The sequence below is a fragment of the Apodemus sylvaticus genome, chromosome 6 (assembly GCF_947179515.1).
Source record: "Apodemus sylvaticus chromosome 6, mApoSyl1.1, whole genome shotgun sequence".
Lineage (NCBI taxonomy): Eukaryota > Metazoa > Chordata > Mammalia > Rodentia > Muridae > Apodemus > Apodemus sylvaticus.
The window spans coordinates 54,005,420-54,028,118 of record NC_067477.1 but is presented as its reverse complement, the minus strand read 5'-3'; the positions used below and the strand labels follow the sequence as shown (position 1 = coordinate 54,028,118).

The 22,699-nt window shown below is 38.6% G+C and overlaps 1 pseudogene; it reads right to left on the bottom strand.

Moving 5' to 3' along the window:
• Nucleotides 1–17,779: 17,779 nt before the first annotated feature.
• LOC127687913 (pumilio homolog 3-like) lies at nt 17,780–20,528 on the bottom strand (annotated as a pseudogene).
• Nucleotides 20,529–22,699: the final 2,171 nt, after the last annotated feature.

Below are 22,699 nucleotides of genomic sequence, written 5' to 3'. Positions count from 1 at the left end.
TAGAAAAGGGGAAATCATTTGAAATGTAAATAAAAAAAATATATCGAATAAAAAAAATTCATCTTGAAAAAAAAATATGCACCTTCTAAAAGAATGCCTAGAGGATTGTGACCATTTTTTTTCCCAGTGACCAATTAAAGGAAAAGTGAAATCCGTGATTTTGCTACAAAATCGACTAGAGCACTGGTATAGCTTTATCCTACAACTTTATCCAGGACTTCCAAGCTTTTTTACAAGTACTTGAGTATGATCAAGGTTTCATAGACTCGACTCCCAGGACACTTGAGACACAGAAGAGGAAATGGCCAACCTGCTAGCTGCTGCTGAATTATTTAAAGGATTAACTAGAGTGAGACTGATTCTCAGAGATCTAAGTTATCTTCATTGGGAATGATAAGGGCAGTCAGCAGTGGTCCTCCACACCAATCAACTAATGAGAGGCAGGAGAAATGCTTTACAAAAGGGACGGGGTGATACAGGAGACACGAAGGTATTGCTTTTTGCCTCCTTCCTTGAGGTGAAATCCAGCACCAGCTGCTGCCCCTCCCTACTGAGATTGGAGGGGAAACTGAATGGCCATTTTGTAATTGCAATGCATTTAAATCTGTTTGCAAAGGATTTGTTTATATCCTACAGTCAATACATTTAGCAAAGTGAGCAAAACCCTGCCTTCAATGACAAGTTCTGAGCTGCATTATACAGCTTTGTTTCCAGCTCTACTCAATAGAGGGGCAATGTGCAGCTCCACGGTGATTTCCAGACTCTCTGCCTTTGCCCATTAATTGACTTGATAAGATGTTCTTAGGATTGACTGTTACTGCTATCTGTACAAGGAAACAAGAAGGTGTTATAGCTAAAAGAAACATTAATTGCGTTCTTCTAGACAGGTCTTTATCTGACAATGCAATCCTCATCACAGACATGACCCAACTCAATGAATAAACAGAAAAAGCCTTCCAAGTATTTCACAAAAAAAAAATATAGTGGTGGAACATGCCTTTAATCCCAGCACTTGGGAGGCAGAGGCAATTGGATTTCTGAATTTGAGGCCAGCCTGGTCTACAGAGTGAGTTCCAGGATAGCCAGGGCTATACAGAGAAACCCTGTCTCCAACCCCCCTCCCAAAAATTTTAGTAGCCAAACCAGCTCTCACTAAGGAAAATTAAACATATAACTCCAAAATGGTGACAAAATGCCAGAACTCAGCATGAGTAATCTGTCTTGAATGTCTAATGCCATCACAGATTGCACTTTTCTACTATATAATATGGAAAAGAACATAAGCCACACATATGTCTGTATGTGTATGTATGTGTGTGTGCATATATGTCCATGCATATATAAAATATGTATAATATATATATATATACATATCAAACTTAATTTTTCAGGAAAAACTATCAACAATGTAAAGGAAATCTTTCAAGCAAAAGAAAATATTTGTAATATCTAATAAAAGTAAATATTTAGAATACATAAATCACACCCTTAATTCAGCAAAAAAACAAGTAATTAATAAATGTTCACAGGACTTAAACAGAAATCTTCCCAAAATACTATACAAACAACTAACAAGTGTACTAAATTTATCCAATTCCATAAAGCCTTGAGGAAATGCAGGACAAAAAAAATATAAAGAAAAATCCCCTGGGGCTATTAATATAGTCATTAATTATTTTTAAAGAAAAAATATAAGACAGTTTATTCCCTGTGCTCCATTTTCTGGCCCACAATCCTGCCTGCTTTCCCAGAGTCCCACTAGCACCAGGGATACCAGGTAAAACCCTATCCCAATCCCTTACCCACCAAATCCCCTTAAAGGACACCCAACTTCTGTAAATTGTACATTATCTACTGGATTCGATTTTCTGGTCCACAACTCTGCCTGACTCTCTAGAGGTCCCCAGACAGCAGGAACATTAGGTAAGTCCCATCCCTAACCCCTTGACCAGCAAATCCTCTTAAAGCATAATCAACATCTAGAAACTGCACCCTATCCCCTGGGCTCCATTTTCTGGTCTACAACTCTGCCAGTTTTCTCAGAAGCTAATCAGCACCAGAGACATCAGGAGGCCATGCCTCCTGATGATCCAAGGGCATACTGATACTAGGGACCCAGGAACAGGTTAACACCCAAAACCTCAGAGGCCACACAGGCCACAAAATCCAGTGGAAACACCCTACTGGACCTGAAGAATTGCTAGTCACCCATATCCAACTTTATTCAGGCCTGAAAACTGAGAAGAAAGAGAAACCAATGGGGGGGGGGGATAACAAAACAAAATAAAAACAAAAACAAAAACAAAAACAAAACCCCACCACTGATCCAACAAAAAGAAACTGAGAAATAGGCATTTAAACTTATAAGCACAACATCCAGATGGCTAGAAACCAGCATAATAACAAAACCAACAACAGCCAAGACAATATGGCGGCACCAGAGCCAAGCTATCCTACCACAGCAAGCACTGAATATTTTAACATAACTGAAGCACTAGGAAAGGACTTTAAACCCAATCTTGTGAAGATGATAGCAGCCTTTACAAACCCCTTGAAGAAACCTACATGAAAATGCAGTCCAACAGGACAGGGCCTTAAAATGGAAACAAGTAAATTCATCAAAGATAGACAGGAAAATGCAATCAAAGAGGTGAAGGAAATAAGTAAAACTGTTCAAGACATAAAAATGAAGATAAAAGCAATAAAGAAAACACAATGTGAGGGAATCGTGAAGATAGAAAACACATGCAAGAGAACAGAAACTATAGATGTAAGCAAGCACCACCAGCAGAATACAATAGATAGAAGAGGGAATCTCTGGCATAGAAACTACAATAAAGAAATCAATACATTGGTCAAGGAAAATGTTAAATCTAAAAAGTTTCTGACACAAAACATGCAGAACATCTGAGACACTATGAAAAGGCCAAATCTAAAAATAATAATAGAAGGAAAAATTTTCAGCAAAATCATAGAAGAAAATCTACCTAACCTAAAGAAAGAGATGCAAATAAACCTACAATAAGCTTACAGAAGACCAAGTAGATTGACCCAAAAAAGAAAATCCTCCTGCAAGCTATAAAGGCCATGTAACATATAAAAGCAGACCTGTTAGATTTATACCCACATCTCAACAGAGACTCTAAAAGCCAGAAAGAGCCTGGGCAGATAGATGTCTTGCAATCTCTAAGATATCTATCTCATAGATATCAGCATATCAGTACAGACTACTATACCCAGAAAACAGCAAACCTTTCAACCACTATAAATGGAGAAAACACTGTATTCCATGACAAAACCAAATTTAAACAATATCTACTCAAATTCCTGTCCTACAGAAGTTACTAGAAGGTAAACCCCAACCAGAAAGATTAATTACACCCAAGGAAACAAAGAAAATAAATAAATTTACACTAGAAAAGCCAAAAGAAGGAAAAAACACACACATCCTATCACTACCAACATCAAAATAGCAGGACTTAACAATCATGGATCATTAATATCTCTCAACATTAATGGATACAAAAGCAGGATCCATTATTCTGCTACACACAAGAAAGACACTTCAAAAGCATTATGAGGCTTCACCTTGAACTACAAGGCTGAAAAAGATTTCCCAAGCAAATGGACCAAAGAGTAAGCTGGAGTGGCCATTCTAGTATCTGATAAAATAGACTTTTAACCAAAATTAATTAAAAGTGATACAGGATACTTCATATTCATCAAAGGAAAAAAATCCACCAAGATGATGTTGCAATTCTGAATACCTATGTCACAAATGCAAAGGAACCCACATTTGTAAAAGAAAGATTACTATAGCTTAAATCATACAAAGATCACCACATTGATGGTAGAAGTTTTCAAGACCCCTCTCTCACCAGTGGACAGTTCATCCAGACAGACCTCAGAAAAATAATGAAACAAACCAACATTATGAATCAAATGACCCTAACAGATATCTGCATAACATGTCACACACACTCCACAAAAGTACCTTATGCAATTTTATCAAAAACTGACCTTATACTCAATCACAAAGTCTGTCTCAACAGATATAAGAAAATTTAAATAATCCCCTGTACCTTATCAGACTACCCTGGACTAATACTGGACTTCAACAATGACACAACAGAAAACCTACAAACTCAAGGAATTGAACAACTCAATGATCCCTGGGTCAAGAAAGAAAGAAATAAAGAAAATGAAGACTTTCTACATTGGAAATGAATGTACAACATATCCAAACCTATGAGACACAATGAAAGCAGTGCTAAAAAGAAAGTTCACAGCATTAAATGTATTTATAGAGAAATTAATGAGATCCTATACTGGTGCCTTAACAGAACACCTGAAAGCTCTAGAACAAAAAAGAAACAAACATCACCAAGAGGAATGAATGGCAGGAAATAATCAAACTCATGACTGAAATCAATAAAATAGAAACAAAGAAAAGATTACAAAGAATTAATGAAACAAAGAACTGGATATCTGAAAAAACTCAAAATAGGGAAACTTTTAGCCAAACTAAAAGGCAAATAGAATATACAAATTAACAAAATCAGAAATGAAAAGAGGGACACAGCACCAGAAACCCTGGACAAAACTCAAGTCCAATTGGATGGAAGACCACAAGCTAAATCAGAATACACTAAATCTGATAGACAGGAAAGTGGCAAACAGCCTTGAATGTATTGGCTCAGGAAACAACTTCCTGAACAGAAAGCCCACAGCTCAGGCTCTAAGCCTGATAAATGGAATCAATATAAGCATTGATAAATGAGAACGCATGAAACTGAAAAGCTTCTATAAGGCAGGGGGTACAATCAATAAGACAAAATGGCAGCCTACAGAATGCAAACAGATCTTGACCATCCTTACATCTGACAGCAGACTAATATCCAAAATATGTAAAGAACTCAAGAAGTTAGACACCAAATAGCCCAGTTTTAAAAATGGGGTTCAGAGCTAAACAGAATTTTCAGCAGAGGAATCTCTAATGTTAGAGAAGCACTTAAAGAAATGTTCAACCTCCTTAATCATCAAGAAAGTGTAAATCAAAATTATTCTGAGAGTCCATCTTACACTTATCAGAATGGCCAAGATTAAAAATCTCAAGTGATAGCATACGCTGGCAAGGCTGTAGAGCAAGGGGAACAGTCCTCCATTACTGGTAGCTGTGCAAACTTGTACAACTACTTTGGAAATCAATATGGATATTTTTCACACTGGAAATAGTTCCATCCTAGACCCAGCAATACCACTCCTGGTCATACACACAAAAGATGACCCACTATACCACAGGTACACTTGCTCAACTATGTTCATAACAGCTTAATTCATAATAGCTATAAACTGGAAACAATGTAGATGTCCCTCAACTGAAGAATGGATAAAGAAAACATAGTACACCTAAGAAATGGCATACTATTCAGCCATTAAAAACAAAGACATCATGAAATTTTGCAGGCAAATGGATGGAACTGGAGAATATCATCCTAAGTAAGGTAACCCAGATCCAAAAGGACATGCATGGTATGTACTCATGGATATGTGGATATCAGCCATAAAGTACAGTATACCCAGAGCACCCTCCATAGACCCAAAGAAACTAAGCAAGAAGGTAGGCACAATAGAAGATGCTTGAATCTCACTTAGAAAGGGAAATAGAATAAGCATAGAATGCAGACATGGGGAGGGGCCTGGTTAGGAGAAGGGATAAACAGAGGAATGAGGATGGTGTTCAAGAAAAGGCCAAGATAATGAATGGAAATCTGCAGCTGGCAGGGGTGGGAGTAGGAGGGCACCTTGAGAACACACAAGAAACCTGTGATGGTAGAAGTTCCCTAGAACCAATGGAGTGACCTTACCTGTGACTTACAGCAGTGAATATTTGGAACCTGAAGAGTTGACCTCCTGTAGTCTGGCAGGAATCCTAGGGCAGGGATAAGGACACCAAAACCCACCCAAAAAACTTTCAACCCAAAATTTATCTTGTGTACAAGAAATACAGGGAAGGGAGATGGAACAGAGATCTAAGGAATGGCCAATCAATAACCAGCCCAACCTGAGAGCCATCCCATGGGAAAGCAACAATCCCTAATATTCTGTTATGCTTGCAGACAGGAGCCTAGCATAACTGTCCTCTGAGAGGTTCCACCCATCAGCTGACTGTAACAGATGCATCGACCCACAGCCAAACATTGGATGGAGCTCAAGGACTCTTATGGAAGAGTTGTGGGAAGAATTGAGGACCCTGAAGGGAATAGGAACTCCGCAGGAAGACCAACAGAATCAATGAACCTGGACCCTTTGGGGCTCTCAGAGACTGAGCCACCAACCTAAGAATATATGGGCTGGTCTGAGAACCTTTTGCACATATGTAGCAGATGTGTAGCTTGGTCTTCATGTGAGTCCCCCCAACAATTGGAGCAGGGACTATGCCTAAAGCTTTGTCCGTGGAATACATTCCTAACTGGTCTATATTATCTGGCTTCACTGGGAGAGGATGGATGTACCTAGCCTTGAAGAGACTTGGTGTGCCAGGGTGGGGGATACCCAGGGGGAATGTCTACACTTTCAGTGGAGAAGAGGGGTGGGGAGGCACTATGTGAGTTAGGATGGGAGACCAGCAATTGGGATGTAAAGTGAATTAAAAAAATTTAAAAAATGATAAAAGATCAGCAAATAAATGGGACCTCATGAAACTGAAAAGTTTCATTAAGGCAAAGAACATCATCAAAATAACAAAACAGCAGATGTCAGAATGGGAAAAGATTTTTAACAACTTCACATCTGACAGAGAGCTGACATGAAAATATATTAAAAACTCATGAAACCAGACATTAACAAAACAAATAATCCAATTAAAAAATGGAGTACAAATCTAAACAGAGATTTGTAGATAGAGGAATCTGAGAAGCACTTAAAGAAATGTCCAACATCCTTAGTCATCAGGAAAATGCAAATCAAAATAACTTCACCAATCATAAAGGCTAAGATCGAAATCTCAAGTGACAGCTCATGCTGGTGAAAATGTAGAGCAAGGGGAACACTCCTCCATTACTGGGGGGAGTGCAAACTTGTACATACTCTGAAAATCAATTTGTTGGTTTCTCAGAAAATTGGGAATAGATCTACCTCAAGACCCAGCTATACCACTACTGGGCATACACCCAAAAGAAACTCCGTCATACCATAAGAACCTGTGCTCAACCATGTCCAGAATAGCTTTGTTCATAATAGCCAGAAACTGCCAACAACCTGGATGTCCCTTAACTGAAGAATTTTTAAAGAAAATGTGGCACATCTACTCAGTCATTAAAAACAAAGATAGCATGAATTTTGCAAGGAAACAGATGGACCCAGAAAAGATCACCCCAAGTGAAGTAACCCAGACTCAGAAAGAAAAAGTGGTATGTACTCAATTATAAGTGGATATTAGTCAAAAGGTACCGGATGACCATGCTACAATCCACAGACCCAAAGAAGGAACAAGGAAAGCCCAAGGATGGAGTCTTGAATCTCACTGAGAAGAGGAAATATATTAGCTATGAGGGGATGGAGAGATGGATGGAAGGAGGGGACTTGGTTGGGGAGGAGTTGGGATAAGAACAGGAGGGATCAGGTTTGAGGAGGAAAGAGTACTGGGAGAGATGACTGGAAGGGGGTCTCATCTCTGGGATGAGCTAGAAACCTAGGGCAATGGAAACTCCAGGAATCTATAAGAATATCCTTAGATAAGATTCTTAGCAATTGGAGATATAGAGCCCAAAATGGCAATCTTCTGTAACTAGGCAAGATTTCCAATGGAGGAATTGGGATACCAATCCAATCCAGCCACAAAACCTTATACACGCAATTTGTGTGTATACAAGAAGTGCATGTGGGGAAGATTAAGCAGAAATTGAAGGAAGGGCCATCCAAGGACTGGCAAGCTTGAAACCCATGACATGAGAGGGAGACCACCCCTGACACTGTTGACAATATTCTGCTATATGTGCAGACAGGAAGCTGGCAAAATTGTTATCAGAAAGGCTTCATCAAGCAACAGATGGAAACACAGGCAGAGACCCAAGCCAAACATAAGATGGAGCTTGGAGAATCCTGTGGAAGAGAGGGAGGAAGGAGTGAAGGAGCCTGAAGGCTCAAGGACACCACAAGAAAACATCAAAATCAACTATGCAGGGCCCATAGAGGCTTACAGAAGATGAACTGCCAACCAGAGAGCATGGGACAGACCTGGGCCTTCTGCGAATATGTAGCAGTTTTGTAGCTGGGCCTTCATGTAGGATTCTGAACAGGGGAGGAAGGGTTATCTTTCCCCTCAGCGTGCCTTTGTGTCTGGCAGAGAGGGGGAAGTGGAGCCTGGAACTAGCAGAATCCGGTCTGATTGGGAGTAAGGCCAGGTGTACTGTAGAAGAGAGAAAGCCTTCTTAGGCAAGGCTCTTTAGTTGAACATCTTCCCCATGGTACTACTTAATGAAGCAGCAATCTGAGGTGATCCTTACTTGTTCATATTGTCTTATTTGATGGTAGATGTAAATGTATATGCTTTATTTAGGATGAACTAGAGATTATATATCTTTGGGTGGGGGAGGAATACCCAGGAATGGAAGCTCATTGGCTGACAGCTCAAGGCTATCTAGATATCACATTAGCATGGAGAAGAACTCTGTATGTAAACCATTCTAGTTCTCTATTCACGTTGTCACAAATGATAACTTATTCATTTTATTTGTGTGTATATACTTCATATTATTTATCCATGTACCAATTCATGTATATCTATGCTGTTTCTAGTTTCTATGTCTTAGTAACTGGCAATAGCTCTGCAATGAACACAATAGTGGAGATATCTCCTTGACGTATTGATATTTCTTTGTTATACATATTCAGGAATAAAATAGATAAATAATACAATAGATTAAGTGTCAACTTTTTGAGGATTATCCATTGATATATCAGTAAATTAGACTGAGGTGATTTATATACCCATTTCTCCACACCCTTGATCAGTACTTATACTTAGCTGATTTTGTTAATGTAATAGGGTTCCTACTCAGGACACAGCTCTCCTGATGTTTGGTTTACATTTCCCTGTTGATTAGTGAAACCAAACTTTTTTACATACATATTAATCATTTGTCTGTCTTCTTTAAAGAAATGCCTGTTTATCATTGCCCATTTTTAATTGGGTTAGTTACTTATTTGGGGAACTTTATAATCTGGATAACAAAACTCTGTTAACTCCATGACTTATGGATTTTTTATGAATTGATTTCTTTGATTCTAGTGATGAGCAACACCTACTTAAGAATTCTTACAAAAACCTAGTATCATATCCTATCATAGACTCACATTCAAGAATTCCAATCATTTTAGATTCTTTCTTTGCAATTTATTTTTGCTTCACTTTCTGTCATTTTTCTTCTTAACAACCTTATCATGTTATCTCTGCCTTCATCTGACTTACTTATAGAAATTCCATACCATTTACCAGATTAATCACTTTAATCCTAATGATGTCTCTCTCCATCTTTAGAGATGCTCATTAACATATTTTTGATCCCTTTTATTTGCCTGCTATGTCTTAAAATAATTTCGTCACTGAATTTTGTACTTTGGAGAAGTGAGCCATGCCTACTCAAGTGTTGCTTTGTTTTGTTTGTTTAGTTTTGCTTGTTTGTTTTTAAGGAACCTCTGCTAGTACATTAATAACTACTCTGTGTTGACTTATATTCCATCCTAGCTCTTCTATGGAAAGTAGTCAAGAATATTTTTTACTAATATTGAATTTAGTTTAAAAAATGTTTTAAATGTGGATTATTAAAAATCAGTATGAATATATTTCCCCTTGAAAGCGCTGAAAAAAATCACTAGAAATTATTAGTGACTGTCAAGGACTGTCAAGTGACTCACCAAGGACTAATCTGTAGAAAATAAAGTAATATCAAGCATTATACAGTCTCAATCTTGTCATTTATCCTTACTGCTATTATTTTATTCAATTATATGTATACTCTTAGTTTTTTGCTAGTTCACAAATGTTCCCATCAACATATACATGAACACATGTATGTATGATAGATAATAAAGTGAGAGGAAGTTAGACTGGTTTTATAGGAAAGAAGCAAATTCCCATTTCTGAAAAGAAAATGTATAGCTCAATTCATATGCTAAGTCCCATTAATCAATTTAAAATTCAATTGCCCACAAGTGACTGATTAGAAAACTAAGAACTAATAAGTTTTTGAAATAACATTCAGACAGTGTTTCTTTTAAGAATATCAGATCAAAGTTGTTAGATGCATAGATCAAAGATTCTAGATGTAGGTAAGTTATATGGTATAATTTCATTTCCTAAACATTTCTCCAATATAAGGGTTGATATGATTATAGTCAATAAGAATTTGGTAAGCTGAATGTGATAATTCTTATTCTTGTTATTATTATATTTATTATTATTATTATTATTATTATTATAGAAGAAGTTCCGGAATGGAATGGTCCCTGGTGGCAGAGCCAAGGCAGTACGCTGCTCTTATTCTTTCATTTCCTATTTTCTTGTACGTTTCATTTATAACTTCTATTAAATGTGGAAAACATTTTAGCATGTTGATGGCAATAAGCATGTCAGACAGAGAAAAACAAGAATTATATATTCCCCAAGTGTCTTAGTCACTGTTCTATTGCTGTGAACAGACACCATGACTGAGGCAACTCCTTTAAAATAAAACATTTAGTTGGTGGCTGGCTTACAGTTTCTGAGGTATGGTACATCACCATGATGCTGGATAAGCATGACAACTGGCACAACAGACATGGTGTTAGAAAAGCAGAGAGAGAGAGAGAGAGAGAGAGAGAGAGAGAGAGAGACAGAGAGACAGAGAGACAGAGAGACAGAGAGACAGAGACAGACAGAGACAGAGAGAGGGAGAGAGAGAAACTGGTTTGGGCATGGGCTTTTGAAACCTCAAAGCCCACCCCCAGGGACTTACTTCCTCCAACAAGGCCATACCTCCTAATTCTTCTAATCCTATCAGAGTTCCACGTTCTGATGCCTGATGACTGAGCATTTAAAAATCTGAGCCTGTGGGGGCCATCTTACTCAAACCACACACCCCTAGGCAAAGATTTCTATGCAGATATAAAGAGTTTCTGTGACCCCAACAAAATTACCATAGCATTAGTGAGAGCTGAAATTGGAGCTGTTCCATTCATATACTGAACCCATTATGTGCAATGAAATGCAGATTATAGTGACTTCATGGAGCAAGATTTGAAGAAATAAAGAAAATGACTTAGCACAAAAAAGCTAAAATATTGTATATATGCATATGGAACACTGAAGTTCCCTCACTCCTTCTGGTACATACTTGCTTTAACCTTGCAACCAAAATGAGGCTCACAAAACAGCAGTATCATCTGGAAACTTCTGGAAATACACATCATAGACCTTACTCAATGACTTTACTGTAATGACTCAGAGTCTCTGTATTGACTCTGATTCATACTTTGAAGTGCTTACTGGGATACACTTTACATTTTACAAGACACCATAATGCAGTAGTAGTAAATAATCCTAGGTAAGACCTAGGATCAGACCATTGTTGGTGGAAGCAGAACAATGTTCTCTTTACACATTAACAGAATACTTTATTCTTACTTTGATTCATATTGACTACATTATGAGCACAGGCAAAGATGAGAAACTCAGAACTCTATTGAGTTTGTAAAGTATTCCTCAGGGTACACTTCAGCTGCACGAAGATCTCAACACTAGTGTTCAAAATGTGTGAAGATCCATGAGTCAGAAGAGGCAATGCTATTACCTTTAATGCTATTACTCAAAAGTTTGGTTTCTGCCCAGGAAAATATCACTGCTGATACTAGGTTAAAATCACAAGCACATCCAGCTTCCTATAAAGTACTGAATATTGTAGCACAGATGGGGGAACAGGAAATTAACTGTAATCCTGTTTGGTTCTGTTTTAGACAGAAAACAAAAGTATACTCATTTAAAATCCAGCTTTAAGAGCTGATTAACCTTACTCCTCTTGAAAAACATCAATGGTCTTTGAAGACTCCAGAGCATAACCACTTAGCTCCCACAAAGCTTACTATTCGAAACCTCATGGTCTGCCCAGATCTATGGGACAATGTAGAACACAAAGGGTCATAATGATACCTGACCTGGCTCCATGAGTCATAACACACTGGATTAATGAACTTTCTAGGGATACCAGTCCCTATACCCCTACATCAGTGACCCAGAAGAACAGGTCTGAGTCTTCTTCGGAAACAATCAGAATAGAAACAATAACCAGAGGCCATTTTGAGCTGAGTATGGAAAGTCTTACCTGCTGTACTAAATTATATGCCTAGCTACATAGTGAAAATGTGTTCCTTTAGGACCCAGTTCCTCAGTAGGCTTGGGCTGCACTTTGCCTTGATGCCCGGTCATGGTCAGAAAGAAGCTGCAGTTGTTCATTATGGATTATGTGTACACATCTCAGCAAGGTAGTATCCATCTCTGTCCTTCCTATCAGACATCACAAGGTTAATGTGGAAGATGCTACCTGAGTACTAATCATGTATGGAAAATACTGCTGAGCAGAACAGGGTGGAGAGGTATATGAGCAACTGAGAAAGTGCATTCCCTTGCTGGAATATGCATGCAAAGAGGATCAATAGACTAAGATGCATATCCTTGCAATTTTAGGTGCAAAAAGGTGACAGCTTGTGTCCTTCCTGGGACACAATCAGTATTCACACTGCTCTCATCTCATATATTCCTGTGCTCCAGGCGCTTTTAACCACCTATGATCTAAGAGCATTTCACTCCTCTAAAAACAAGAGCTTTAAGAGAAATGTTCTTTGGGTTTTCCCACGTAAAGGGACAGAGATTGTGAAAAAAGGCATAGGCCATTAAAGTGTCATGCGTGCAGAGCATGGTTTTGCTTTTATCATTATTACTAGAGACACAGCAGAAAGATGAGAACTTCTGCAAGAAAAATACTCATAACTGAAGTTTAGATCTCTTATATATCATGTAAACCCCTTCGAGTGAAACGCTTTTTGAGTTTTGTTATATAATCGAGTACAAAAACATTGGAATGTTCTTCACTTCTCCGTAACTAAGGACCCTCATCTCATTTTCCTTCTAGGACAAAATGCAGTGTCTTCTGAGCAACTATTCAGTTTATTCAGTGTGCTCTCTCACACACGTGCTCTCCCTTTCCTTCTCACGGGGTACATTTGGAGCTACAGACGTTCAGTACATGTCATATTATGTACTGAATACCACTTTGCATACATTTATGGACCATGGTGTGATGTGATGAAACCTACATATTGTAGAATGATCACATTAAGCTACAGAGTATGTCTAGTAGCTCACACGTGCCTCTAACTTCTTTTTATCATTGCCAAGGCTCCTGGCCCTAGCTTATGGCAAGCAAGATCATATCCATTGCTTCCTGATGTGAGGAACTGATATTGGTCGTGTGGGTACCAACACAATTGATGTTGGTTGTGTAGGTACACCCTAGCCATTTTAGGGGAGGATAGAGTAGGCATGATCAAAAAAATTACTCTGGTGGTTCATTATACTAAATTGGACAATTCTTGAGAGGCTTATATCCTTGAAAAGCCCACTTAGTATTCCTATTTAATCATTCTGGTAACCTGTTGGGCATAGAATTTACCTAAGAATCTCATAATGTTTCTATTTTACATTCTGAGGAAAATGCACTGCTCTCCAATGCCTTTAATTCACCTGACAAACCAATGCCTATGCCTGCAGCAAGGATTTTCATAATCAGAGCAATTGAGCCTTTTCTAGGGACTTCAGTCATGTCCTCCTCCAATTATTTTACCTTCTCTGACCATGGAAAGTGTTTACTTCATCAGGAGTGGTAAACACTTCGTTATGTCATGATGGTCCGCATGTTGTGTTTTCCATCCCTCATCTTTCAAGGCTTGTTCTGTGAAGTCTTGCTTTGGGAAATTCACGAAACAAAACTGTTTCTGTGACATAAGTCCCTGGCTCTTTCAACTGAAAGCTGAAACTTTCTTTTCACTTCCCATCATTAACTTTATTAATTTTTCTCAATAATGTTTAAGTTTTTGATTAAAATTCAATTATGTCATTTCTTCCCCTACCTTTTCTCCCTCCAAGTCTTCCCAAGTCCTCTCCCGCCAACCCTCCAAGATGGTACCCCTTGCTTCCTCTACAATTCATGGCCTCTTTTCCTTTGATTATTATTGATATAAATATATACATGCACATATAAGCAAATAAATACAACCTTTAGAATCTGTACATTATTGATTTGGGGGCTTTCTATTTAGTACTGAATAACCTTCATCCTGGAAAAGATTAACTCTTTTCTTCTCAGAGTTGACTATAGTTAGTTGTCTTGGGGTTTGACCTCTTGGGATTTCCCCTTCCACATTAAGGTATCTATTAAGTGCATCATTGTTTGAGTCTCCTTTAGGCAGCCATATTGTTGCAATATTGTAGATGTAGCTTCTCTGCCATTCTGGAAGAGAGCATCTCAAAGCAGACTCCTCAGTCCTTTGGCTCCTTCTGAAATGTTCCTTGAGCCTTAGGAACAGAAATTGTGCTATTGATGTACCTGTTGGGTCTGGGCAGCTTACCATCTGTTGTTTTCTGTATTTTGACCAGTTGCAATTTTGAGTAATAATCTTTATCTGATGAAAAGGAGGTACTTTTTTGATGAAGGGTGAGAACCACATTTATCTGTGGGATAAGGATAAATATTTTATTAGATATTTTCTTTATTTATTTCTCAAATGTTATCCCCTTTCTGGTTTCCCTTCTGAAAAAACCCTATCCCACCCCCCATGCCAAATCACCCATTCCTGCTACCCTGTCCTGTATTCCCCTATACTGGGGCATCAAGCCTTCTTATAGCCAAGGGCCTCTCCTCTCATTCTTCTCATTGATGTCCAACAAAATCTGCTACATATGTACCTGGAGCCATGGGTCCCTCTACATGTACTCTTTGATTGGTAGTTTAGTCCCTGGGAGCTCTGAGGGTACTGGTTGGTTCATAATATTCTTTTTTTCTTTGGGGCTGACAGCTCCTTAGGCTCCTTGGGTCCTTTCTCTAGCTCCTCTATTGAGGACTTTGTGCTCAGTCCAATGGTTGGCTGGGAGCACCCACCTCTGTTTTTGTCAGGTACTGGCAAGCCTCTCAGGAACAGCTATATCAAGCTCCTGTCAGCAAGAGTTGTTGGCATCTACATTAGTGTCTTGGTTTGGTGACAATATATGGGGTGAATCCCCAGGTAGGGCAGTCTCTAGATGGCCTTTCCTTCAGTTGCTGCTCCAGGATAAATATTTATAATTCAGTTGGAAACTATACCAGTCTAGTAAAGGGATGATAGTAGGCTTTCTTCTAAGATTCGTGACTTCACTATACTCAGACTTCTAGTACCAGATTTCCCTCCTGTTGAGTGGGCCTTAAATCCAGTTAGATAGCTATTGGTTACTAACAAGCTATGAGTGCCATTATAGCACCTTTAGGAATATCTTGCCATACTGGCCATTTTTTGTGGTTCTTAAGCATCGAAGTCTATTAAGACTTAAGTGGTTCTACCTTTGACATCTTTTACAACACCTTCTGGTGCTATGAAAGCTGACCCTCAAGGACTATGCTCAGATTCATCCAAATTGAATCTTATTTGTGTAGTACACATTGTCTTTAGCACTAGGGATATGTCTTAAATCCCTGGAAGACAACCAAGGGTAACAGCAATGGCGTACATGGTTTTGGGATTCCCTTGAACTATCCTGTCCTACAATTCAAAAGGGGGTTTTTCATAGCTGGTGCTGGATTTTTCTTAAATAGTCTATGGCTCTTGAAGGGATTATTGTTAGCCCAAGTATGGATATATTTACACAACCTTAGATCTATTTTAGGTAAATTTTAGGTAAATATAAATTAATATGCTTATGGATTTTTTCAAACATCCTTAGTGTTCCTTATTTCTCCTCCTACCTTCTCTCTAGTTATTATCCTTCCTCGCTGCTTCCTAATTAAAGGGATCCTTCCCATTTTCCTATGAGCTATGTCCCACTTCCTATCGCCCTGTATCCTCCTTTTCCACTCTCCGGAAGCACCCAATATATTTTTTAACATTTTGGTTTAAGATTCTTGTCTCTGATATAGAGATGGAAAAGTATATACAATAGCTCAAAGACAAGATTTTTACTTCACTTTTTTTTTAGTACTTTTTCTTCCATGTATAGCAAAGCAAAATGACAACATTCACTGCATCATTTCAATGATGAGATAGAAAGAACTGGGAGCATACACACTTTAATATGAAAGAATCCCACTGATGCACGTTGCCTCTTCAACTGGCAATGCTGAACACAACTTGTATATTTTATTGATATTGTAAGAGCCTTCTTGTCCTGAGTGGCAATTCTCCTCTGCAAATGCCTTTTGGTTCCCTTGCCTCTGCTTTCTCTCTCAGACTGTCAGCCTTCATTTCTATGTTTCTGACTACTTCCAACACTTCTTTGCCTATTTTTCAGTTTGTAATTTTTTTCACCTACTTTGAGTTGGGAAACTAGACAAGAATGCTTGTTAAAAATATTGTCATAAGAAAATTCATTATAGCCCTGGCCCTAGGGGTTAAGTACATGCTTTTATAACCACGATGTTAACCTTGAAAGATATGTTTTCTTACTTCTGACTGTGGATTTCTTTCCCAAGGGTGGAAGTTGTCAGAAAGTCCACCACTAAATAAGAAGTTCATTGGTATAGCGTAAAGCAAAGCATGTATCATTCTTTTTCTTTAAAATGATGCAATAAAAACCTTGTAATTTAAACCATGGTAATCAGATTTAAGCTTATAATGGAAATCAAAGCCCAGTAGTTTCTTTCCAGACATGTCTACAAAACACAAGGTCTCCATCAAGAAGCAGTGAGTTTTCCTCTCTGTGTGTTTTCTTTGAATAAAGTGTATTTCCAGCTCTCTTTCCCATGTGAACACTGACTTCAGTTACTCAAAGTTTAGAGTGATGATCCAGCTGCCTCTGTGGTGGTTCCAACCAAGTTCCTTTGATTGTGACAGTTTTGGACACCAACAGTGTCAAAGCCATGGGCTAGAAACCAAGATATTTTCTTGTAATTGCTTGAAAGGACCTCAGACTAGAAACAAGGACAAGAATAAGAATAAGGCAGTCAGGTATGCCAGGAAATCAATAGTCATGGAAAGAACTACCTTTTCCAGTAGTTACCCTCAGTAAGCATCCTGGTCCTTGAGGGGAACAACAGCCTCCTTCACAGCTGTGGTCGTAAGTTCTGGGGATGCTCAGTCTATCATGAGTAAGGAGACTGCTGGTGACTAGTGACCAGGGATCGGCCATACAGAGACTATTCCAGAACCTTCAGGACACTTTGCATTAGTTCCCTAGAATGAGTTCTCACTCTGTCTACCTGCTCCTTGTTTCATTTTATTCTCTCTGTCTCTCTGTCTCTGTCTCTGTCTCTGTCTCTCTCTCTCTCCTCATTTGTTAGTAGAAGAAATGTTTTCGTTCTAGTAGATAAAGGATCAAATTTATGCCTGTTCTACAAATAAAGTCCTCATTTTCCTCAGTCTCTACTCCCTCCTCAGCCATGCAGTGTTCACATTTGTTGCCTGATCTCTTCAATAGCTGCACACCAGTTATGCAAAAAGGCTTATTCGTGATGTCCAACACTAGACACAAATACTATCAATTATTTTTGCAGGATATGGGCTATGATCTCACATGGTGGACTGCAGAATATTTCTTATTGTGTGCATTATCATCATCTTTCTGTGTAACCTTGAAGATTTCTTGTACCACATAGAATGGGTCTCTGAACTCAATAGGATAGGATGTTCCTTCCATGTTTGTCGTTTAGTTGTCATTTACTGTGTTGGTTAAGGAACTGGTGATTTCTGATATAATTATCTGCTTCACAAGCTTAGTATCCTCAATACAATCAAATGACACCAGTAAAACCGAATGACTACTGGCAACCAGTCACCTTTTCAACAGACTTCTTCACTGTTCTCACAGTCATGTTCCTGCTCTTGGGTGTACACACCACAGGAAGTAGATGGCAACAAGCACACCATCACGTTTGGGGCCCAGTATAGCACTGCTTGCTGGATGACTTCAGTGAGTTCTGATTGAAGTTCTGGGGGAGAGCATGTATTGAAAATTTTTTCAAGAATACTTTATGAACCAGAGTGTGCTTAATTGGAGGCCACTGGAGTCAGAGTCTGCCTCATTTCATCTATTATGAGTTCTAATTTTCTGGATGTAGCTCTAGTGTTGTGGGATCTGCTGCCTTGTAAGGCTGGAATGTGTTCCCATAGAACTCCCCTGTTAGCATATTCTTCTAGTCCAAAATTGCTTGATCATTGTACACATATTCCACAATGGCTAGTGTCTCCTAGTGCCTCAGCATCTTCCTCACGTGGCCTTTAAAACTTGATTACCCCTGAAATATGTGTTTCACTGTCACATGGTAGAAAATTTTTAACACTATTCCTGTAACATTTGGTTTTATTTCATTCATCCAAATCTCACAATTCTTCAAAAACCTGCATCCTCTGCTCTTTGCTGATGTATTGAAAGAAGCACAGGACCACATGTGTTGAGTCATGAGCAAAGGCATGGTTTTAGTTTCCCCTTGAACCAAATTCTATGAATCATTCATCAATCCCACTTTTTCCCCCCTTGTCACAACATCACAACCCTTTCTCCCAAATCTGTTGTTCAAACCACGATGTCACAGCTAGTCTGATTGCTGAGCTCCGGCTCTGTGTCAGCTCTCTCTTCCTTGTTTTGAAACTGTCCCATCTGGGTTTCTTGGCTGTTCATTCACCTCCTTTGTTTAGTGTCTGGCTGGAATTGTCTCTCTCTCTATTTTTTTTCCTATTAGATATATTCTTTATTTACATTTCAAATCTTATCCCCTTTCCTGGTATCTCCCTCCCCTGAACATCCCATAAGCCATCTCCCCTTTCCCAATCAACCCTCTCTGCTTCCCTGTCCTGGAATTTCTCAACACTAAGGCATCACGTCTTTCCAGGACCAAGGGCCTCTCTTCCCTTTGGTGTCTAACAAGACCATCCTCTGCTGCCTATGAGTCTGGAGCCATTGGTAACTCCATGTGTACTCTTTGGTTGATGGTTTTGTCCCTGAGAGCTCTGAGGGTACTGGGTGACTCATTGTGGAATTGTGTCTTCTTGTTGCATTTATCTGCCTCCTGTAATTTATCCTTAGTGCCTTTGCCCTCTTGTGGCTTGTTCTTTAACTGCGCTATGCCCTTTTGACAGGTTTTGTGGCACCTTTCTCCAAGTTCCTATATAAAATTTTAGGTTCACCTTCCTTCACAGCTTTCCTTGGGATGTCTTTGAATGTCAATGTTTATATGAAATATATTCTCTTGTGATATCTTTGGACTCTTTCCTCTGTTTTTTTTTTCCATTTGACTTCCATCATAGCAATGCATACACACAGGGCAGAGGCACTCAGAGCTAATTAATTTATTCCTTTACCAAAAATAAATAAGTCTATATATTTAGTACTGGATTAATAAATTAATACTTGCCTTCGCTGTATTATCTATTACTGAGTAAAACAGCAGCTAAAAGAATAAAAATTAATATCACATGGTCTCTGTGAATTGGAGATTTTAGTATTTCCCTTGTTGATTTATAACCCAATAGAGAATGTGATGTGATAAATTCTCAGTTACATTGCACTGTGATGAGTGCTGCCACAGGTAAGACCCAGCCAGAGAGGAGTAGGGTGTGGTGTGGGCATGTGGGCTGAGTGTTCAGAGAATGGCTAGGAGCTTCTTGGAGGTAAAGCAAATAGCCTTGGCGGAAGCATGGCAGTGGTGAGTGTGAGCATCTCATATTCTGAGAACAGAGAGTGCAATTGACCAAGGCACCGCTCTTTACCCTACAACCCATCACCAAGTTTAACCCAAGACCATGGCTCCTAGGTACTGGTTGTCTGGGCAGGGGGGTTATATAAAGAGTACTCCCAGGTGGTATGGATACCACCAGAAGACAAGTTTGATAAATACTCCCTAGTATGCCTACTCTTCTTAGGACTAGTTGAAGTCTAACATGTTTCCACCAATCCCTGCTTCTTCCTCTCTTTTACTTGAGATTTGTCCTGCATAGATGTCTAGCAGCTCTCTCACTCTCAGCCAGCTTTCTCTGCATTTTCTCTCACAGATAGTGTCTCTGACAAATTCATTACATAGTTAATCTAGACTTGGTGCTGATTTGCCAGTGAACCTGGACTAACACAAGGAAAGAAAGGCTCCTGTGAAAACCTTTTATTGAAGCCAATTTATTGAGAAAAGACATTAAATAGTTCTGCTAAGGATACATTGTTAGAGAAGAAGGGTTTGTGGATGTATCACTGCTTAAGTGATATATAGTCCTTTACCTGCAACCTTGTTTCTCTTGGATAATGCCAGCAGACTACCCTTCATTACCCTTACTTATAGCATAGCCTGACAGATTTTTTTCTAGATAATCAACATCTAAGCAGATGTTTATGATAAATATTTATAGAGGATTGGAAAAATTAATATATATATGAATGATATATATATATATATCAATTGGGAGAATAATTATTAAAACAAAAGGCTAAAATATTATAGTGTTATAACAAATTAGTACATACATTGGCATGACTATCAACATGATATATCAATATAGTCACTCATAATTTAATGGCAAAATATTTTATAAAAGATGTATCACTGAGTGACTTGTCATATGTGTTCGGATTCAGATCCAAGACAAATTGGTAAGGAGCATATTTTGTAAACCAAAGTGGACCTGGCCTCCAGGTTTACCCAGTATCCCTCAGTTCCTACATGTTACTGGACATGAGTGGCATACCTAAGCCTCTATTCTGAACTTTCTAGCCCAGGGGCTGGGTTTCCCCTCTCCCAGAAAGTCTTTCCTATATAATGCAGACATTTTTGGTCTCCTCTCTCACTCCCCCTCCCATTTTCTCCCTGTGTCTGTGTGAGCATGCTCTTTTCCTCCCTGTGTCTGTGTGAGCATGCTCTTTTCCTCTGTTTCTTCCTCCCCTGCTCTGTTGCCCTCCTCATGGTGACTTCCCTGACCTCATTCCTTGGGACTAGCAAATCCACCCAAGATTGACTTTTCAATAAATTTTCCATTCTATATTTTAATTTGACTTGAATTGGCTTATTTCACCAGGGGAGAATAAAATATCAATATGTAAATATTATGGGGTGTGTTTATACAAACGTAGACATCTTTAGTCAATCACTTAGCATGGCCTCTGGTGCAATGAAGGGATATGACAACCAGAAACATGTGAAACAGCTTATGTAATGCACTTCACTGAAAGTAAACCTTTATGAGTATGGTCTAATATAGTATAATGAATATGTAAAATAAGTAACATATTTGTTTTTTCATGAAATGAAATGTTTTCTATACTGGCTACACTATTTTAAATTCACACTAAGAGTTTACATGCCTTCTTTGAGCCCTTGCCAACCTTTATTACTTTCATTGTGAAAATTTGAATTTGTACTTCAACATTCATTTTGGCTAGTTTTGAGAAATGTCTGTGCAGACAAATTGCCCATTTCTAAAATAGGTCATATGTTCCTTGCTAATGTGTTTCTGTAGTTCCTTCTATTTTGCCTATCAACCCTTCTTCAGTTCTATAGCTTACAGAGACTGTCTCCCATTTGCTATGACATCTCTTCACTCTGTTATTTCCTTTGCCTCACAAGAGTCCTTTAACTTGATAAAATACCATTTGTCTACTTTTGCTTTGTTGGCTATACGTTTTCTGGTCTGTGCCAAAATTCTTGCTCTTGCCAACATCCTAAATTATTTCCCTTGTTTTTCTCCAAATGTTTCATGTCTTCCATGAGTCTTTAATCTAATTTCAGTTGAATTTTGTAACTGATGAAAAAAGGGAGTTAGTTTTACTCTTCTGCAAATAGAAATCCAATACTGTGCATCACGTAATGAAAAGACTGCCCTTTGGTTAGTGAATTTTGATAGTCCCTTCTGAACTTTCTAGTAAAATACTCAGATGAGTATTTTAAAGCCCAAACCTTGGTGGTTTGATCAGTTCCATTTTGAAGTAACATATTTCTTATCAGTACCAAAGACTATGCACTATTCATAATGGTATCTATTAGACTTTTATACAATTGAGAGAAGATAATATTACCACACATGTAAAACTAGCACATTATGCTAGATGTTATGACAGCTATGCTAACACTAGACAATGGGAATATTTCCTCTCCCTTAAGAATTACAGGACCACTATTGTAAATGTGACCTCTAGTTGACAGATACATTATTACACAGAGCAAGACTCTTTAGTCAAACTGGTATCATTAAAGCTCATACTAGGTGATTATTTCATTAGTTCTCTTTGCTTTCTTGTTTTCTTTTGGTGCGCATGTACCACAGGATAAGAAGAGAAGCATTCTGTAATTAGTCCCAGTGGATGGTATGAATAGAACAGTCATGGGTACTAACCCTAACTGAGAGAGAATGGCTTTTTCTCTCCCTATAGTGAGGGAGATAATTTGTTCAGCAATGGCAGAGATGTCACTCCTGTAGTGTGGGGGTTCATAGAGTCCGTGTGAGG